The sequence below is a fragment of the Mus musculus genome, chromosome 13, assembly GCF_000001635.26.
Source record: "Mus musculus strain C57BL/6J chromosome 13, GRCm38.p6 C57BL/6J".
Taxonomy (NCBI): Eukaryota; Metazoa; Chordata; class Mammalia; order Rodentia; family Muridae; genus Mus; species Mus musculus.
Window position 1 is genome coordinate 107828629 of NC_000079.6, and position 19224 is coordinate 107847852.

The following is a 19224-nucleotide window of genomic DNA, read 5'->3' on the forward strand; positions in this document are numbered from 1 at the left end:
AGAAATCCTCCAGGCCTTCAATGCTAGCTTGGGACTACTTAGCTATCTAGCCTCATGGACTGTCCAGCTAGCCTGCTCTCAGTTTTTTCCGTGTGCAGCTTAGCACTGTTGGATTCCCAAGCACATGTGCTGTAGGCCATTCTAACAAGCCTCTTTGCAATAATATATTCCAGTCATCTGACCCTGTTCCTCTGGAGAACCTGACCAACAGCTCCTCCATAGGAAACCTACCATGACACAGGGCAAGTCGTTTCCACTGAACAGGTTGTTAGGAGGAGGCAGCACTATGGTAACTTACTACTTTTGTATCCTTCCTCTTTATTCCTTTGCAGAATTTGGTTACCTGAGCAGCCTATGAATGCCTTTTGTTGTGCAGACATCTGGCCTCTTTTGTCTCTAGTGATTCCTAGGACCACCTTACTTCATTTACCCACCTGACCTGTAAGACAACCTTACATAGACAATGATCTGGGACTTTGTTTTGACAGAAAACTCTGATTGCTGAAAGTCCAAGCCCTGTTAAAGGCACCTGAATAACTGAAGCTCTCAGTACCTTTCACTGATAAATACTTTATGAAGTCTTTGTCCTCACTTGAAGAAGAGGAGGAGGAGGAGGAGGAGGAGGAGGAGGAAGAGGAAGAGGAAGAAGAAGGAAGAAGAAGGAAGAAGGAAGAAGGAAGAAGGAAGAAGGAAGAAAGAAGAAGAAGAAGAAGAAGAAGAAGAAGAAGAAGAAGAAGAAGAAGAAGAAGAAGAAGCAGCAGCAGCAGCAGCAGCAGCAGCAGAAGCAGCAGCAGCAGCAGCAGCAGCAGCAGCCCACCCCCCATACATCCATGTCTTAGTTTTGTTTGTTTGTTTGTTTGTTTGTTTTCGAGACAGGGTTTCTCTGTGTAGCCCTGGCTGTCTTGGAACTTACTCTGTAGACCAGGCTGGCCTCGATCTCAGAAATCCGCCTGCCTCTGCCTCCCGAGTGCTGGGATTAAAGGCGTGCGCCACCACCCGGCAAAGAAGTTTTAAAGAATGGTAACATACACACATCATAACCCTAGCTGACCCAAAAGCAGATACCGAAAGACAGGTTTTTAAAAAACTAGTGATGATGTCTTTAACTGTGACCTTTGTGCAGAAAAGGGGTCTGGAAACTCACATGGCCAATCACAATCATCTTATATTGTTACATACAAGTGCATGTTTTTATCCTAAATATTGCCATAAAACACACACATGCACACTTTGAGAAGAAAACACTCCAATTATTACAATACTGCTATAAAAACTCAGAACACCCTTAAATTCTGTCAGTTTAGCACTGCCCTCAGAAGCCCTTGGGTAATTTGTGACTGACCATTTTGCCTCTGCCAAACTTGCAAAGTCCAAGTTTGTGTGGTGTATTTTTTCTTAGTCTATAAGCCTCTTCACATAATTAAACCCTCGTGACTCACAGGATGGGTGACCACGACGCCTAATGGAATGATCAAGATCACGCAGAAGAAGTTGGATTTTTTTTTTTAAAGAATTACTTATTTACTTATTATGTGAGTACACTGTAGCTGTCTTCAAACACACCAGAAGAGGGCATCAGATCCCATTACTGATGGTTGTGAGCCACCATGTGGTTGCTGGGAGCTGAACTCAGGACCTCTGGAAGAGCAGTCAGTGCTCTTAACTGCTGAGCCATCTCTCTCTAGCTCCAGAAGATGTTTCTTAACAGTCAATTAAAATGAACAGCAGAGGTAACTTCAGCAGCCAATCAAAGCAGCCTTTCTTTGTTAACCTAGTCAAGTCACTGAAGTTTTCCAGGAAGTTCAGTGACCCCTTTTCAGAGCCTTCATCCAGGACTGTCCCAGGTCCACTACCCACACCTCAAGTTGCCTAAACACCCTACACACAAAAATAGCTAATAAATTTGTGATTCTCACTCACATTAACCAAGAGCTAGAAGACGAACAAAACTCTCAGCTATGACTAAGCAAAATGATTTAATTAAGTCAAGAAAAACAAATGTGAACGGTGAAGTTAACTGTTAACAGGCACAGAAAAGGGACAGATTTAAGAGAAAAACAGCTCTAAGCCTAGTAAAGATGCCATCATGGTTAAAGCCAACATTTTTCTTCAAAGGCTAATGTGTCAGCCTCAATAACCCAGAGCTATCGTGTCCAGGATGGTTTTCATGCAGATATTTTCGAATTTGACTCTTTTTCACTTATATTTCCCTATTTTTTGATCTCTGCTTTACACTGCATGAGAGCTTCTTAGATTTCTTTCCTGTGCCAAGTCAAAAATAAAAATGGATTTTAGTAACAAAAGTCAAAGGTCTCAGTATCCAGCAAAAACCACCTTTCTGTTCCTTCATCCGAAAAATCTGCAAGACTTTACAGTCTCTTCCTTTCTCAAAAGAGGGGAAATAGAGTTTGAAATATCCAAGTTAATATGTAAGTTATATTTGGTTTTGTTTAAAATTAAACAGAAGCCGTACCGAACTTACAAAAAAGAAAGTTGTTGTCTTTTACTACAAAGTATCATTATCGACAATCTTAGTATTAAAAACTCCTAACCTGCTCCCTCACCCCAAGGTTTCTGTAACCCTCTCCGGCACCCAAAGCGATCCGACCCTCTCGTTGTCAATCACTTACGGATCCCGCCCTGCCCCGCCCCTCCCCGCCCACTCCAGCAAGCAGAGTCTGAGCACCGCTCTGGCCTGGGGCTGAACCGGTGGCGCTGACGTCAGCTGGCGACCGCGGCCGCATTCCTAAACAGTTCAGACAAACCCAGTGGTGGGAAGCTTCGAAAGCCCTCAGCTGTAGTGAGGGAAGCAAGGGCTTGGCTGGCAGCCAGACTCCTGAGCTCAGCATTTTGTAATGCACTTCCTTTTTACTTAACAGCTTGCATAATGCCCTTAACCCTTTCTTACCTGCATCTCACCTTTAACCCCTTCTTTTCTGGGTCCAAAACATTCCTTGCAACTCAGTCTTCCCATGAGTCTGTAATATGTTCTCACCAAATCACAACTGATTGACTTTTAATACTGCTGAAGACGGAATTTAATTAAACACACATGCTCCCCACTACCTAACTAAAGTACCCAAATTTTGCTTCTGAAAATAACGTTAATTTTTAAGCATAAAAACATTTTATTAATTCTTAAGCCTTTTTTTTCCTAATGATAATAATACTGAAGAATAAACTAGGACCCTGAGCAGGCTATGCATGGGAACGCTATCGCTGAGCTACACTGCAGCACTAAATATTCTAATATTCTCAAGACCCTTCATAATTTATGCTTTCAGAAACTTTTTTGTGTATATATAGAGTAGCTTCAAATAGGTCACACTGCAGAGCAAAGGGCATACAGTGGCAGAATAGCTACCCAGCCCTATCTCTGGCAGCATGGTGCTCAGTAGGGACTAACTCCACAGCTAGACAGCAAGTTTAAGGTCAGCCTGGACTACATTAAACCATCTTTAATTACAACACCTCCATGGAGCATCACTGGATCCCAGGCAACACCTGCACTGGACATTGAGTGTGTGCACACCTCCTTCACAGAGGCTGTCTAGCACCCTCTCGCTGCTGCTACCTGAAGCTGCACATCTTCTCGAGCATCTCTCGAGCTCTGCATTTTGTACTGTGTGTTCCCTTTGTGACACACGACTGCAGAGTCTTTGCTCAGCCGCTGTTACCAAAATTCTTTTTGGAGAACAGATTTCAGTACTTTAATGCACACTGTTCATCCTTGGGATGCAGCAGGGCATGTTTACCCTTTAAGAGCAGATTGCTTCTTTGTAGACGATCCCACCATACCCTTTGTTCAATTTTCTATTGGTCTTTCAGTCTTCCTAATGTGTAGTTGCTTTACTTAAAATTCATTTTTATTTTGTTTTTGTTTTTCAACAGGCTGAAGAGGTGGCTCAGCAGCTAAGCGCACCTGAGCTCTTGGAAGGGGATCGAGGTTTTGTTCTCGGTACCCACAATACAGGCTCACAACTGCCTAAAACTCCAACCGCAGGGGATCTGACACCCTCTTCTGACCTTCCAGGCACCTAGACATACATATACTTAGGCACACACAAATATACATAAAAGACCTGAATAAATCTTCAAAAAATTTTACATATACATGAGTGTGTGTGCACAGCATACATGTACAGGTCAGAAGACATCCTCAGAGAATTGGTTTTCCCCATGTGTGTCCACCATATGCATCCTAGGGATCCAACTCAAGCCATTAGACTTGGTGGCAGTTGTCTTCTCCTGCTGAGCCATCGTGTCATACTGGGGTGGTCTGAGTGAAAGTGGCCCATAAACTCATAAGAAGTGACATTACTGAACATGTGGCCTTGTTATAGTCTTGTGGTTGTTGGAGGAAGTGTGTCACAGGGGTGGACTTCCCACTGTGACAATGATGGACTAAATCTCTGAACTGTAAGCCAGCCCCTATTAAATGTTTTCTTTTGTAAGAGTTCTTGTGGTAATGGTGTTGCTTCAAAGCAATAAAACCCTTAACTAAGACACATACTATGCCTTTCAATATATTCTTTAGGGATTTTTTTTTTTAAAGAGAAAAAAATAATGCAGAGATTGGCCAGATGGCTCAGCAGTTAAGAGTATTCCCTGCTCTTACACTGGACCCATTTCGATTTCCAGAACCCACATGGCAGCTCACACTCGTCCATAAGCCCAATTCTAGAGAGCCCAGTACCCTCTCCTGGCTCTACAGGCCCCACACATGTAGGTGGAACACATAAATTCACACAAACACACACATAAAATACGTAAATCTAAAATTTTTTAAATAAACAAGGAATGAGGATAAACTAGTCCTGTCAACTAAGTTTTCTCATTCTTATGATATCTCTTAGTAATTAATTACTATGCCAGGTCCCTCTGAAGCTCCTACCTGAACACTTATGTAAAACATATTGACAGATATCATAAGTACACGTGTAACTGAGTACATACGTGTTTTGAACTCTAAGCAGATGTTAAAAGGCAGTACAGACAATATCAATCGGCTGCTGAGAACAGCAAACTACTGTTTTGAGTATGAACTCAAAGTCAGGAAGGTGTTTCCTACAGTACAGCCCAGTGCCATATCTTCAGACATGAGTTTCTAAGTACTTGAGTGTTGAGATAAGAAAGGGCAAGGATAGGAAGAAGGAATTCTGCCAAAGCAAGATGCCTCAAACACTGGGAGATGCAGAAGGCCCTAAAGGCATGCAGTCTTGAATGACTAGGCCATCATTGTATTTCACAGGAGTCCAATGACCAGATCTCATAGGAGCACAGACATGTAGTAGTTTCCTTGTGTGATGTGAATAACCAACACTTGCATATTTTAAGGTTCTGAACCAGGACCCAAAAGACCTTACTCGTTTAAGGGAGAGCTGGCCCTCTCATTACAGTTCTAAAGCACCATTTTAAACACTACACACGTTTTTCTATAAACTATGACACAGAGACTAAAGTCTCAACAGACGTTAGTTTAAAGCTCAGTCTGCTCTCTTCTTGTACTTCCTCGCCTATGCTGTGTCCCCATGGCATGGAGCCCTGCAGTTTCTGAACACAAGTTTGACGTTGCTCTCGGGTTCTTCGCTTAGACTGTTCTCCCACCAACAGAGAACACCAGTTTCCAAACTTAAAGACGTTTCTCCCGTCTTACAAAGTCACAGCTGAGATGCCAGCCCCTTGGCATCCCATGCCTCCCATGGCTAGGGTGATGGTGGAGGTAGAACAGAATGCAAAAGAGAAATGCAACGAATGTGTTTACATGGTTTCTATTAACACAAAGATCCAAGAAACTGAGGAAATGAGTTCTAGATGACAAATATAAACAAGAATAACTTTATTTATAAATATCCTCATTTATTTTTATTTACTTTTAAATATCCACTTTGGTATCTACAGCATATCTATCATCATCATCATAGACTAATCAGCTTATAATACCTTAAAGCATAAGTCCCTGTCAATTACAAATTATAATAAATATAAAGAGACAAAAGCTAACACAACATACATAGGATATTACAGAAACCAACCTCAACTGGGTGAACACTATAGAACACAAAGCAACGCCTGTCATTTCCAGAATCCCTAACCTACAGTCCTTTTAGTCACAGACATTTCACCATTTTACATACTGGTATAGCCTCCCCTCACTTAAGACCGGACACCAAAGCTTAGGACAAGGCATCTAACTGCAGTTCTCAAACCTGAGCCTCACAATCAGCTGCACGAGTCAAGTATTAATCATGGTCTTAGGTCTCAGTCTGACGGAGACCTTACAACTGAGGTCCTGAGATCTCAGGCAGAGGCAACCCTGCCCAAGTGAATGAGGTGCTTAGACATGGTATGAAAAACACACAGCGATGGAGCTGTGAAGGTGTAAGTTCAGCAAAAGATGGCAGTAAAATGCCTTCTCTCCTGTCCTGGACTCATTCACTGAGATGTCCACCCCACACCCCCCCCCCCCCACACACACACACACAACCTGCTGAAGAGAACTATCAAGAGCTCATCCGCCATGCTTTCCAGGAAGGCTTGCGGACTGCCAGTGAGCATGAACCCGAGGAGAGGAGAGGCAGCAGCCACAGGTGAGAGGATCTAGAGACACAAGGAAGGCATGCTAACACTCCAAGTTTTCCATCTGCCTCAATGGAAACACATTTTCCTGTAGCATTTCAAAAATAATAAAACAAACAACAAAACCCACTTTAATCCTCCAAGGGTAGCTGTTAAAAAGTGAGCAGGAAAAGGTCACCTATTTGACCTCCCAGAGACAAGGCTACAGTTAAACTATCCAGGGAAAGAGACTTGAAAGCATACTTCAGGGACTGAACGTCTGCATAACTTCATTTCCTCACTGACAATATCAATTATCCAGAAGCTCACAAGACTGGAAACTAAGAACCCAGCATCATGACAAAAATCTACACTGGCCAAAACAGTTTTGTTTTTGTTTTTTAACCTAAGCATGTGCAAGTTTTTATAACCCCAGAATCTTGTTTGCATGGATGTTATTACTTCTGGCTTTATTCACAAGATTTTCTTTCCAAGTCTTCTTTTTAAAAATTATTCTTTATATATATATATGTCTATATACATATACACACATACACATATATAATTTTTTTTAATGTATACTGGTTTTTTTGTCAGTGTGAGGGTGTGAGGGTGTCAGAAGCCCTGGAACTGGAGTCACAGAGTGTTGTGAGCTGTCATGTGGATGCAGGGAGTTAAACTCAGGTCCTCCGGAAGAGTAGCCAGTGCTCTTAACCACTGACATCTCCCCGGCTGCCAGGTCTACTTTCTAACACTGGAGACAAGTGTTCCACTTGCTGGCTCTGTCTTCCCTGATCTCTGTGTGATGAAGCACACAGGCAAGCGCTCCTTGCTCTGTGAAAGGCTAAGTCTTCTGGCTTCATGGGGATTCACACACCACTTTTTTTTCTTTTTTAAATAATCTGGTGTTTTTGAAGCAGTGTGGCTTTAGCAACCCAAAAGGATTCTGAATGGGCTGCCCCTCCCCCACATCTAGGTCTGAATACTATAACAGCTGTGGGTAGAGAGATAATTATTCAATGACTGTCTCAATTGTCCCACTAACAGTTTCAAAATTATCTAAGTTCTAGAAAGAGTTACTAATCCAAGAACGATATCCAAGGCGCGTTTCCCGAGCTGTATCGGAAATCTTGGTTTGCTCTAGGTCAGGTGTATACATGTGGCCAGTTCCACGGTCTGTGAGCAGCACACTGTGGTTGGCATGGTTCCGTGCATTGTTTATTCCCCGAGTTTATCACAGAGTCAGAGTCACAAACATGCACTTCCCCGGTAGTACAAGTGTATCATAAAGACAGATTTTTTTATTTCATTTGTTGGCTTCTATTGTCTGCAGGGCCTACTTCATAGCTTATGAGCAAATCACTACTGACTGACTGCTGCCCCACAATTACCCCATATGTAAAAACAGTTATTTTCTCAATTAGATATAAGGTTCAATTGCACATACATTAAAATATAAATTATATATTATGTCCTACAAGGCAAATACTCAATCTTCACATGAGACTCTGTAATGGCAGCTATAGGAATAATAACTGAGTTCCTACATTAGATCTGGCTGGAGCCTTAACCTTCAGGTATAAACTTTATGTACTTAACAAAGCTGAACGCCACTAGAATTCTAAGTTCCACCTACAGCCGAAGTGTACGACAAGCTAGAAACTACAGAGAATCCTAATCCTGTTCTTGGGGGGAGTGTTGGGGGAAAGAGACTTCATTTAAAACACCTTCATTTGGAGAGCCTCTGGATGAATATTTCCTATATCTTCTAAGTGGAAAAAAATAAAATCACAATAATCTATGCTATAAAATCCATAACAAGTTTATTTTCAAATGATAAAATTTTTGTATATTATGAGACAGATCTAAGTCAAGTAAAATTCCACTTCTCATAAGTGATATAGACAAATCTTGCTGTAATTTTTAAATCTATTGCAACTAAAAATATATTAAAATTCAAAAATCCATGGAATCATCTAGAAAATAACTCCTAAGTATACCACAGCAGAAAGGGGGGAAGGAGAGAGACAATGGGGGCTCAGTGTGAACACATGCCTTTGAACACACACACACACACACACACACACACACAGAGGATGTGGGTGAATACTCTGTGTGGATGCATGCTGAAGCACACAGGAACTCTCAGAGAACAAAGAGGGAGACGATGAGAAGCAGCAGGAACTGGGACTTGGCTCGGGACAGCAGGTGAGCAGTGGCAGTTTTAATGAACCTCTGCTGGTGCACACAGGGGACTTGAATTAAGAAGTACAAGCTAAAAGGAAGGGTGTGGCAGGCTCTAGCTCCAAGTCAGAGTCTGACACCAAGGCTTCTGATAACAGCACCAGCCTCCTACATGGTTTTTAACCAGCTGCTTTTCCATTACATTCTACTCATAATTCAAAGCCATTTCAGCAATGCCCACATTTCCTCTGCTTTCTGAAAGATCCTCTCTCACCAGAGAACATACTCAAAACACCTCGAGAGGCCTTCCTACAGGCCATGTATGGAGCTGACTCCGGAACAGTCTCAGACTGTCCAGGTTCAGCCTTCTAGGGAACCTTGCTGTGTGCTTGCAGTGGCTCCTGTGGGGAGCACTGCAAAGTTTCTTCACGTTCACAACTTCCTCTGTAGATGGTCCATTTTTAACTCTCAATATCATGCATTCTGGGACTAGAAACCATGGAGACTGAATACAAAGAAAAAGAGAAGGGAGCAGAAATCACTAACTAAAGGCTAGACAAACATGGCAGAGGGTGAACCTCCTATCTGTAGCCTAATATAGCAAGAAGTCAAAACTGGCATAGAATTTGCAAGATACAAGACAATAAATACATTGATCAGAAAACTAAGTTAAAGCTTCAAACCAAGACAAGTGATACATAAACCCAGTTAAAAATACATGGGTAACAGAGCCCAAAAACCACTGTCAGGGATCTCTACCAGTCACACACACAACAGTACAAAGACACCAGCTATTTGCCCAAAGCCTCTATTAGACTGTGCCCTAGTAAGCATTTCCATTTACCACTTGGGAGGAACTCACAGGCGTGACTGGCAAGAATGAGGAAGTGGCATAGATGGGTGCTGCCCTAGCCTTGGCGGAGCTCCTCCCTGCAGTGGTCAGACATTAACGCAGACTCCTAAGTGGTCAGTGAGTCTAGTGAATGCTTGGACCTGAGTGAGCCATCTCTATCTAAGGCCATCCCTAAGATTACCCCGAGAGCACTGTGAAGACAGACAGAAAGGATGTAAGGGTCAGAGGGTGGGGAGCTGCTGTGAACTGCTGCCTCCTGGGCACGACAAGGCTCTCGCTCACAAGAGCATTCGTTCTGCGGCTGCAATTAACCAATGTTCCAACGGGCAGCACAAACTGGATTCAGCAAGTTAATAACAAAAAGGAAGTGACATAAAAGGGTGAAGGGGATATGTTGGGGATACCCAAGGAGTGGGAGGTAGAAGTTGGGGTTCCTGGAGGGAGTTTAGGGTGCATATAATCAATGTGTACTGTTTACATACAAACATACACATACTATATATACACATATATGTATATATACACACACATATATACATACACACATACATACATATATATAATTTGTTCAAAATTAATTAAAAGTATTCTTTTTTAAAAGGCAATGAGGAGGTAACCAGTGGAACTTAATAATACCCAGAAGAGAGGGTCATAAAAATTCCACAGGCCAGAACAAGTGACAGATATAACCCACAAAGAGAAAAATAAACATGAAATACTCTTTAGGGGCTAAAAACATGGGCTGTCCGTCTACCACAGGAGGCCCTGTTCATGAGCAGCTCACCTACAAGGCAACCCTGGAGAGGCTCCACACAGAGATGCTGTCTGCTTAAAAATAACCCTCAGGCTCTGAGAGGCAATCCCAGCTCTGAGGCACACTTAGTGTGTCCTACACTCACTGATCCCAGCTCTGAGGCACACTTAGTGTGTCCTGCACTCACTGAGTCTGTTTAGTGCAGACTGAGGCACACTTAGTGTGTCCTGCACTCAAGGAGTCTGTTTTGTGCAGACTGAGGCACACTTAGTGTGTCCTGCACTCACTGAGTCTGTTTTGTGCAGACTGAGGCACACTTAGTGTGTCCTGCACTCACGGAGTCTGTTTAGTGCAGACTGAGGCACACTTAGTGTGTCCTGCACTCACTGAGTCTGTTTTGTGCAGACTGAGGCACACTTAGTGTGTCCTGCACTCACTGAGTCTGTTTAGTGCAGACTGAGGCACACTTAGTGTGTCCTGCACTCACGGAGTCTGTTTAGTGCAGACTGAGGCACACTTAGTGTGTCCTGCACTCACGGAGTCTGTTTTGTGCAGACTGAGGCACACTTAGTGTGTCCTGCACTCAAGGAGTCTGTTTTGTGCAGACTGAGGCACACTTAGTGTGTCCTGCACTCACTGAGTCTGTTTTGTGCAGACTGAGGCACACTTAGTGTGTCCTGCACTCACGGAGTCTGTTTAGTGCAGACTGAGGCACACTTAGTGTGTCCTGCACTCACTGAGTCTGTTTTGTGCAGACTGAGGCACACTTAGTGTGTCCTGCACTCACTGAGTCTGTTTAGTGCAGACTGAGGCACACTTAGTGTGTCCTGCACTCACGGAGTCTGTTTAGTGCAGACTGAGGCACACTTAGTGTGTCCTGCACTCACGGAGTCTGTTTTGTGCAGACTGAGGCACACTTAGTGTGTCCTGCACTCACTGAGTCTGTTTAGTGCAGACTGAGGCACACTTAGTGTGTCCTGCACTCACGGAGTCTGTTTAGTGCAGACTGAGGCACACTTAGTGTGTCCTGCACTCACGGAGTCTGTTTTGTGCAGACTGAGGCACACTTAGTGTGTCCTGCACTCACTGAGTCTGTTTAGTGCAGACTGAGGCACACTTAGTGTGTCCTGCACTCACTGAGTCTGTTTTGTGTAGGGTTCTTCATGATTTTCTGAGGGTCACATTTTGAAAATGACAGAGAGAAATTGGAGTCTCGGGGGGAGCCAGCATGATTATTTGGAGTCTGAGGAGCAGAAGCAAAGCTTTGGGCGCAGAGCCGGGAAATGAGCAGACATAATCCTTACCCAGAACCTGATGACGAATCGCGTAAGCTCCGAAACAGACACACTGAGGCCCAGGAAGCGGCAAGGAGCCCACACAATAGGGAGAACCACTTACAACCGAAACTCTGAAAACAGAGGGTGCCCCATCTCCAGCGGAAGCAAAACGTCTACCAGTGAAATGAGCCTTGCATGGACACTCACACAAGCTGTTGCTGACGCCATGTTCCATAATCTGGGGCTCACCTGAAGACAGGGGAGACACTGAAGCCATCGCAGGGAGCTGCCACCCTTAGGCACATCACCATGAACCAGCGAGCTGGCATCCGAGGCCAGCTTTTCAAGCTCCCACCTGTGCGCTCTTCTACCTCCAAACACTGTGCCACTTCAGTCCTCACTCTCACAGGACATGTGAGCTTCCCAAGAGTCCTTTCAGATTTGGGGGAGAAGTCAGGAACCAATCACCTTGTACGGAACAAGAGGTTTTGTTTTTCAGTTCTTCGTGTAATGTCCAAAAGTGCTGAAACTGCCCACAAACCCCCACTCCTTAGTACATGCTGACAGCATCCAAGTTTCTCTTATAAGTCAGTTCTAAAGGCTTTGCAACCGGAGACTCGGGCCCTCAGCCACAAAGGACATGCTTTCAAGTCTTGCTCACACCTTCCAACCAACTCAGTAAGGGAAGAGATCTAGAAAACAAAAAGATCTTATTGTTTCCCCCTGTCAAAAAAAGATGGGTTCACTGGCAAAGCAAATTTTCATGTGTACAAGAACCTGGCATGAGACAGTAAATTTCTCAACCCAATATACCAGAGAAACTCAATGTGTTCGATCAAAATACATTCTTGTTGTTGAGACAGGGCCACACATGGATCATGTTAGTGTTGACCTCCCAGTGGTCGTCCCTCTGTCTCTGCCCTCAGGTGTTGGGATTACAGGCATGCATCAGAATGTCCATCTTCAAACTATTTTCAAACATTAGTCTTTGAGTGTTTTTACAGTACCACAGCCTACAACTCAACCTTAAACTCAGTCACCTTTCCTTGTGGCATAACACGCTCTCCCGTGGCACTAGCTCACAGATTCAGTTTGTCTTCTAACTCGGAGAAGATTCTAGAAAATGATATCACACAATGGCTGCTTTCATCATGAAGACCGCCATATTAACTGAGCCAGTCACTGTGTTGAGAACTTCAAAAGCAAAGCTGACAAAGTAAATACTATTCCTATTTACCAAAGAAAACAAGGCTCTGAGAGAATCATTTATTTGGCAAGGTCAAAAGGTATTAACTCTCAGAATTCCAATCCAAAGGTGAAGCCACAAACTCCAATATCTCGAAACCATGGCACAGCATGGCCTGACGGGCTGCGCAAGAATCCTGATGTAAGACCCCGTCACGGACCAGAACCACAGTGAGGTGTGGGATCCAAGCTCACGCACGGGTTTCACAGTTCCCGACAGCAAGACATCATCTCACCAGTGCCTACAGAACTGCTGCTCTGGGGTCAGAGGGTAAATGGCAGGAGGGGCTGCCTGGCGTGTATGACAGTAATGGTTAAGTTTCCTTCTGTGCTCAAACTCCCTCACCTTTCCCTCAATGTGGCAGAATGTCCACCATACTTTCAGACCACAGGTCTTAGTGAATTAAAAAGGTGAGCAGTCTGTGTCCCCTGCAGAAGTCGCCTCAAAATAGCTTAGATGATAAACCGCCTATGCTATAGCTCCCGAAGGAGCCCACAATACCCACAGACAGAAAGCTAAACTGTCATTTTTCTCCAGAAATGAAGGCCACCAGTGCCCAGGACATTTCCTGGCATCCTAACAGAACACTTGAGGTAAACTTGATTAAGATCAAATTAGTTAGTGGTGGATTCAAAGCAGTTAAGGAAAGTTATTTTGATTGTCTAAAATACATTTTCTGTATGATGCTGAAGCTGTGTTACAGCAGAGATAAGGTGGCTTCTAGAAGGGGATACATTTGAAATATTATATTTTTAGACTGCATACAAATCAATATCCCAAAGTGAACAGCCTGTTTCTTTTATACAATTAAAAAAAAAAAAAAACTCAGGCAGGCAGGCAGACTCAACAACGAGGCAGAAGTTGTAACTCAAGGTCGCCTTCGCTCTGCACCAGGGAAAGAGTCATGGAGCCAGTCTCCCCGAGATGCAGTTCCCTAGTTTGTACACTCGAAACAGTTTTTAAAACTATAAAGGACAAGCTCATTGGTATTATATGTTTACAGTACTCCTAAGAGAATTTTCTAGTCTGACAATTGAGTAAAGTTGACTATGTAGAAGAAATTAAAAGACAACTCATTTATGTCTCCCCTGTCCCTTATTTACAATGTTTCAAAATATTTACTGTACTTGTGATCTAGCTTCCCTCTTCCTTTTTAAACTTGCCCAAGCCAGGCCACTTTAAAGAGTACACTATATCCCTAAAACATTTCTGATACCAGCATTGCCATTTGCATAGTATAACACAGGCTACATGAAAGGTTTGCTGGCATTTGAATGAAATCATCCAGTTCTCAAAAGAAACCAGTAAGGCCAGGCAAGTTACAGTAGCAGGGGTAACTGCTCAAACGAGGACGGGAAAGGTGACCGACTCAAGTCAGCCATGGCCCTTCACTATGCATCGGCTGTTCAGAGGGGTGAATGCGGCAGCCCCTCAGGAGAAATCCTGCCTCCTGGTCTCGTCGTTCCTTGGGAAGAAGTACTGTGGCACAGTACTTCTGGTAGTAGCTACAGCCTACAAGGCCACACTGTCACCAGAGTAAAGGACAGGAATCCCATGGGGTCCTGTGTTGCTAAGCAGATTGCATACTAAGCGAACTTTTAGCTTAGCCATGGGGTTTGCTGGACATAACACCAAAGCAAACAGCTGCCCACCCCAGGCACAGCGGAGCTAGCAGAGACAACGGGAAAGCAAAGCTGAACCTCTGCCCCACCCTGCCCAACATTACTCTGCCTCCAAATGTCACACTGCAGCTATGATTACAGTCTGTTAAATGTGCGAGAAACACAACCTTTCCAGACTGTAATTTCGAAGAAATATACCAAGTTAGGGTGTCTTAAATCAACTTCCCTCAAAAAAATATGTAGACATTCAAAATCAACAGCCCACTCTCCCCGAGGAAAGCAATTTTCTTTACTTCATCTGAACAATTAATAGAGCAATAAATTACCTTATAACACTTAAATTTCCAATTACCAATACAGTCCATGGCCTGCTCTGTCTTAGTTACAAAACTTATCTTAAAAGGCCAAGTGAATAAAATACCTTAATTTATAAATGAGGGATTTGAAATCTCAATTCCCTGACACATCAAAAAGAAACAGAATTTCTAATCAAGTGTTTTTCAACATCTGAAGTCCACTCTGTTTTGAAGTTGGGTTTTGAGAAATCAATTTAGTATTTATTGAACTATCACCGTATATCTAGCTCGGTGTTTCTTCCATCAATTAACCCATTGATTTTAATTATAACTCTGATACAGCTTAACTCAATATACAAAGGTGATACCCTGCCAGATTCCTAGCTGAGTGCAGATATCAATGGGCTGAGGGATAAACATACAAGTGGCCCTCCTGTTCCACACAAGGACTGCCCTTACATATCCTGCTGTCTGTCCTATCTTGAGCCTGTCTATGCCCTATACTGACTGCCTCCTCCTCCAGTACACTATCTGCAGAGAAACAGTTCAGCACTGAGCAGTTACAGTCTGAGGAAACAGTGTCCCAAAATTCAGCCTTCTTTCTACTCACTGTTTGAGCCTTGGTACAGCATTGCTGATGGGGGCTAAGTCACGTGAGAAACAAACGCCCTCTGCTACTTACGCTTAGCACAGTCTCCATTGAAAACTAGGATTTCATCATTTCCAAAGAGTTGAGAAGAGGGAATTCCGTGGGAGGGTAAAGAGGGATGAAGACACAGACTGAGGGAGAGCTGGCAAACCAGTGCAAGGAAGGGAATCAGGTAGGTAGGTAGATGACTGACACACAGATGGGAGGAGCCGGCACTGTGCCAACACTAAGTTCCTGAGCAGAGAGACCACAACCTGAGGGAGCTCAGACAGGCTGTCTTTTATCTGGGTCTTCATGGCCTTGACTCCACCGGTGACAGTAAACTGCTACCATGAAGCAGAAGTAACAACCTTCCAGGGTCCACACAATACTCTTCAAAGGAAAGCAAGTCTTTCTTGGGCCAATCATAACCAAGAACTTCCCTAGCCCACCTGTAACAGAACATTTCACACGCTTTGTACTGGAGGTTGCTTTTATTTATACCTTATATATAACCAACTTACTTGTTTTCTAACTGCTCTGAAGATTGAGAAAGGGAGAGGGGAATACAAAAAGAAGGAACTATAAATGTCCACACAGCACTCGTCAGTGCGGCAAGCTCACTTTGTCCTATGTATCTGGATGATCAGTGTATCTGACCTACTGACACAGTTGACTGTACTATATCTTAGTGTACTGCTACAGTTAAAATATAATTATATGTAAAATAAATTACACAAGCTACTTCACTTATGAAAATTTGTGCCCAAAATATTAAGGGACAAGAAGGTCATGTCAATATGTTTAGCATAGAATTACTCAGAACCATGAAGGAAGCAAGCATCTTTAAAGGGGGCAGAGAAACACCCTTTAAATGGAACAGGCTCAGCCATTTTCAAGATCACATTCACTGGCAAAGGAAGAAAGCCACGGTGGGAGTGAAAAAAATAAAAGCTGGTCAACAGTGTGACATGATGCGGGGCTTCGCTTACTTATCCCAGTGACGTGTGTCTAAGTGCTTTGGCATGTGCACATTGCCAGACTATAAACAGCCATGACTTCCATACTACCGAAATGAACTGATTTCTGCTTCTTCGCAACTTTCTATAGCATCAGCATTTCCTATGAAACAATTCTCTTATGATCAGAAAAAAAAAAATTAAAGAATACGCCTGTCTCACACATCAGTTCGTGGACAAGTAGACAGGCATACCTAGTGCGGGCTGCCACACACTGTTCTCCAACTACTGCTGTGGGGGCAGGGCTTAGCACAACAGCAATCAAATCATTTCTCAACACTAGTAATTTTTCTCTTTATAAAAAGCATAAACGATTAAGAAATGCATAATATAGAATGAAATTCTTAGTCAAAATACATAGAGGGCTCAAAACAAAAAGGGCCACCCGGCTAAAAAGATAGCCTCTCCTAGCAGCAGCCGAGCTTGGGAAGACTCTGGAGAAGGTGGGAGGTCTCAGAGTTAAGAAGACTGAACCCAGGAAGTCAGCTGGGAAGAGAAAGGTGTCACAGGAAGACGATGAAACAGAATGCAAACTGTAGCAAGTTAAGTCAGGGAGAAAGGAAAATTCCACTCTGCCTCATGTCACAGGTGCCCCTCAGGAAGAGCCATCAACTGCACTGCCTCATAGAAATCACCCACACCAGCCAGAGGACTCCCTTTCTTTGTTCGTACATCATACAAACTATCGTTGCACCCTTTTTGGACATTGAAGTTAATGCAAGCTTTGCAGAAGACTATAAAAGACCATATCCTCACCAAGACACATTGGGTCCTGCTGTAAACTCTGACAGTTGCACAGAAAGACCAACAGACAGAGGAGACAGACATACATGGGTTTAAATCGATGTGAAGTGGGCATCCCTAGACGTGCACATGGCACTACTTTGTTCCTGCATGTGAATGCAGCTTCCACACGCACTTGCTCCTGGAATCCCTAAGATGTTTGCACTGGCCTCAGTGTAAATTGCCTGAGGGCCACTTGGGCTATCACAATGTCTAGGCTCCTAGCCCTTTTCCATAGACCTCACCAGAACAGGCAAGGTTCTGAGTGTAAATGGTTCCAGCTTTCAAGGGGAAAAAGAAGACATAGGTCTGTGGGTTATTTTGCTTTTCAGAGGATGGCTTTGACATGTCATTAATTCTAACTAATTTTAAACACATTTGTACGAGCATTTGCTGCGTTAAGTGCTTCTGCCTTACAATGCTAGACTACAGACTGCTGCTAACCACTCAATTAACTCCAAGCAGTCCTTTCCTACAAAGTAACTTTTAACGGGAAAGCCATTTTACCCTTGTTCCCTGTATCCTGTACTTAAAATATCCTATTATTTTCTCTCAATTATAGATATCTCTAGCCTGGACATGGACTGAACCAACACTAGATTGTCATGTCACCAGGAAACTCTTGTCACTAGCTGCTTGATAGGGCAGTATTATTTACTGTATCTTGTTACTGGTATTATCCATTTGTTGACTTGAGGAAAGTAGATTTTCCCTGAAAGCAGATGGCTGGTCCTCTCTAAAAGGCTGCTTTCAAACATACGCAGCCAACTGCAGAGAAATACACTCACAAGAATCAGAACAAGCCCCTTTGAACTCAACACAAGCCAAATGCTCCCTTGAAAAGAATCTGATTTAGCAAGTAAAGAGAAAGGAACCTGCCGTAAATGAGTAAGCCGGGCAGTGGGCATTTGGCAGGCGAGCAAGGGCAAAGTGCCTTGAAAGGAAAATGAAAGCCAGAAATGTTCCTTGAGAAAGCAAACAGCTCAAAGGTATGAGAACCCTGTTTGGTAAACCAACACAGAGAGGGAGAGGGTTTAGCACAGGCGAGTCTATTAGCCCACTACTTGTGGGCTCCTTTTTCTTCCGTGCACCCGTGTTTTGGAAAGTTCCGGATCCTGAAACACACTCCTGATTAGCAACACTCGAGTTTCCAGCTGCCTTACATTTGTTCCTTTTGTCAAAGCCCCACTTCTACCAAAGCCCTTTGTCCTGCTCAAACGCCAGCCCAGCTCACCTTACTGGAAAGGCGCTTCTGGCTTTGTCAGCTGTGCACATGGTAAGCAGCTGGGAGGTCTGGAGAAACCATTAACTCTGGACAGAAAACAGTGTGGCCATGGTGCCCCGCCATTTGTTGCAAAAGAGGTTAAAAATGTAAATTTTAAAAAAATGAAATTAAAGACCATTCACTGTTCCACACCTGCTCCGAAAGGCTTTACACTCAGCTCCCGCCCATGCAGCACGGCCACGGAGCAGCTAAAGGAAGTATGTTTTAATCCTTGTTTAAACAGAGAATAGGGAGACTTGCCAAGGAACGGTGGCAAAGGAAAATCACTGAGAAGCCAGAAGAAAACCGTCCATGGAGGCATGGGGATAAGCCAGGGGTCGCTGAGGTCTGTGCTTCCCCAGTACTCACAAGAAACAGCATCGCAGGGACAGATAGGCATCAACTTCTCACAACTGCCAAGCACCAAAGTGCGCTCCTAATTAGTATGCAATGCATAAATAAGTGCAGAGCAGGCTTAGTGTGTTCTATCTTCAGCCATGTTCCACCGCCCGGCAACAGCGCCTCGGAGGCTCTCTATCTCTTACCACTGCCTGATAGAAAGTGTGGCTTTGAGGAAAGCTCTTCCTTGAGCCTGCACAAACGGCACTAAAACCCCATCGTCCAAAGCAATCCAGTCAGGCACCACTGACCAGGGTATTTGCCTATACTCAAATGACACAGCTCCAGGTCACTGGTCCTTAAAAGCCAGACGTGTCTGTCAGGGTTCTGCAGCTTCTAGG

The 19224-nt window shown here is 43.7% G+C and overlaps 1 protein-coding gene across 1 annotated transcript in view; it reads right to left on the reverse strand.

Moving 5' to 3' along the window:
- The window catches only part of Zswim6 (zinc finger SWIM-type containing 6), a 165448-nt gene that overhangs the window by 104012 nt on the left and 42212 nt on the right, over positions 1-19224 (reverse strand).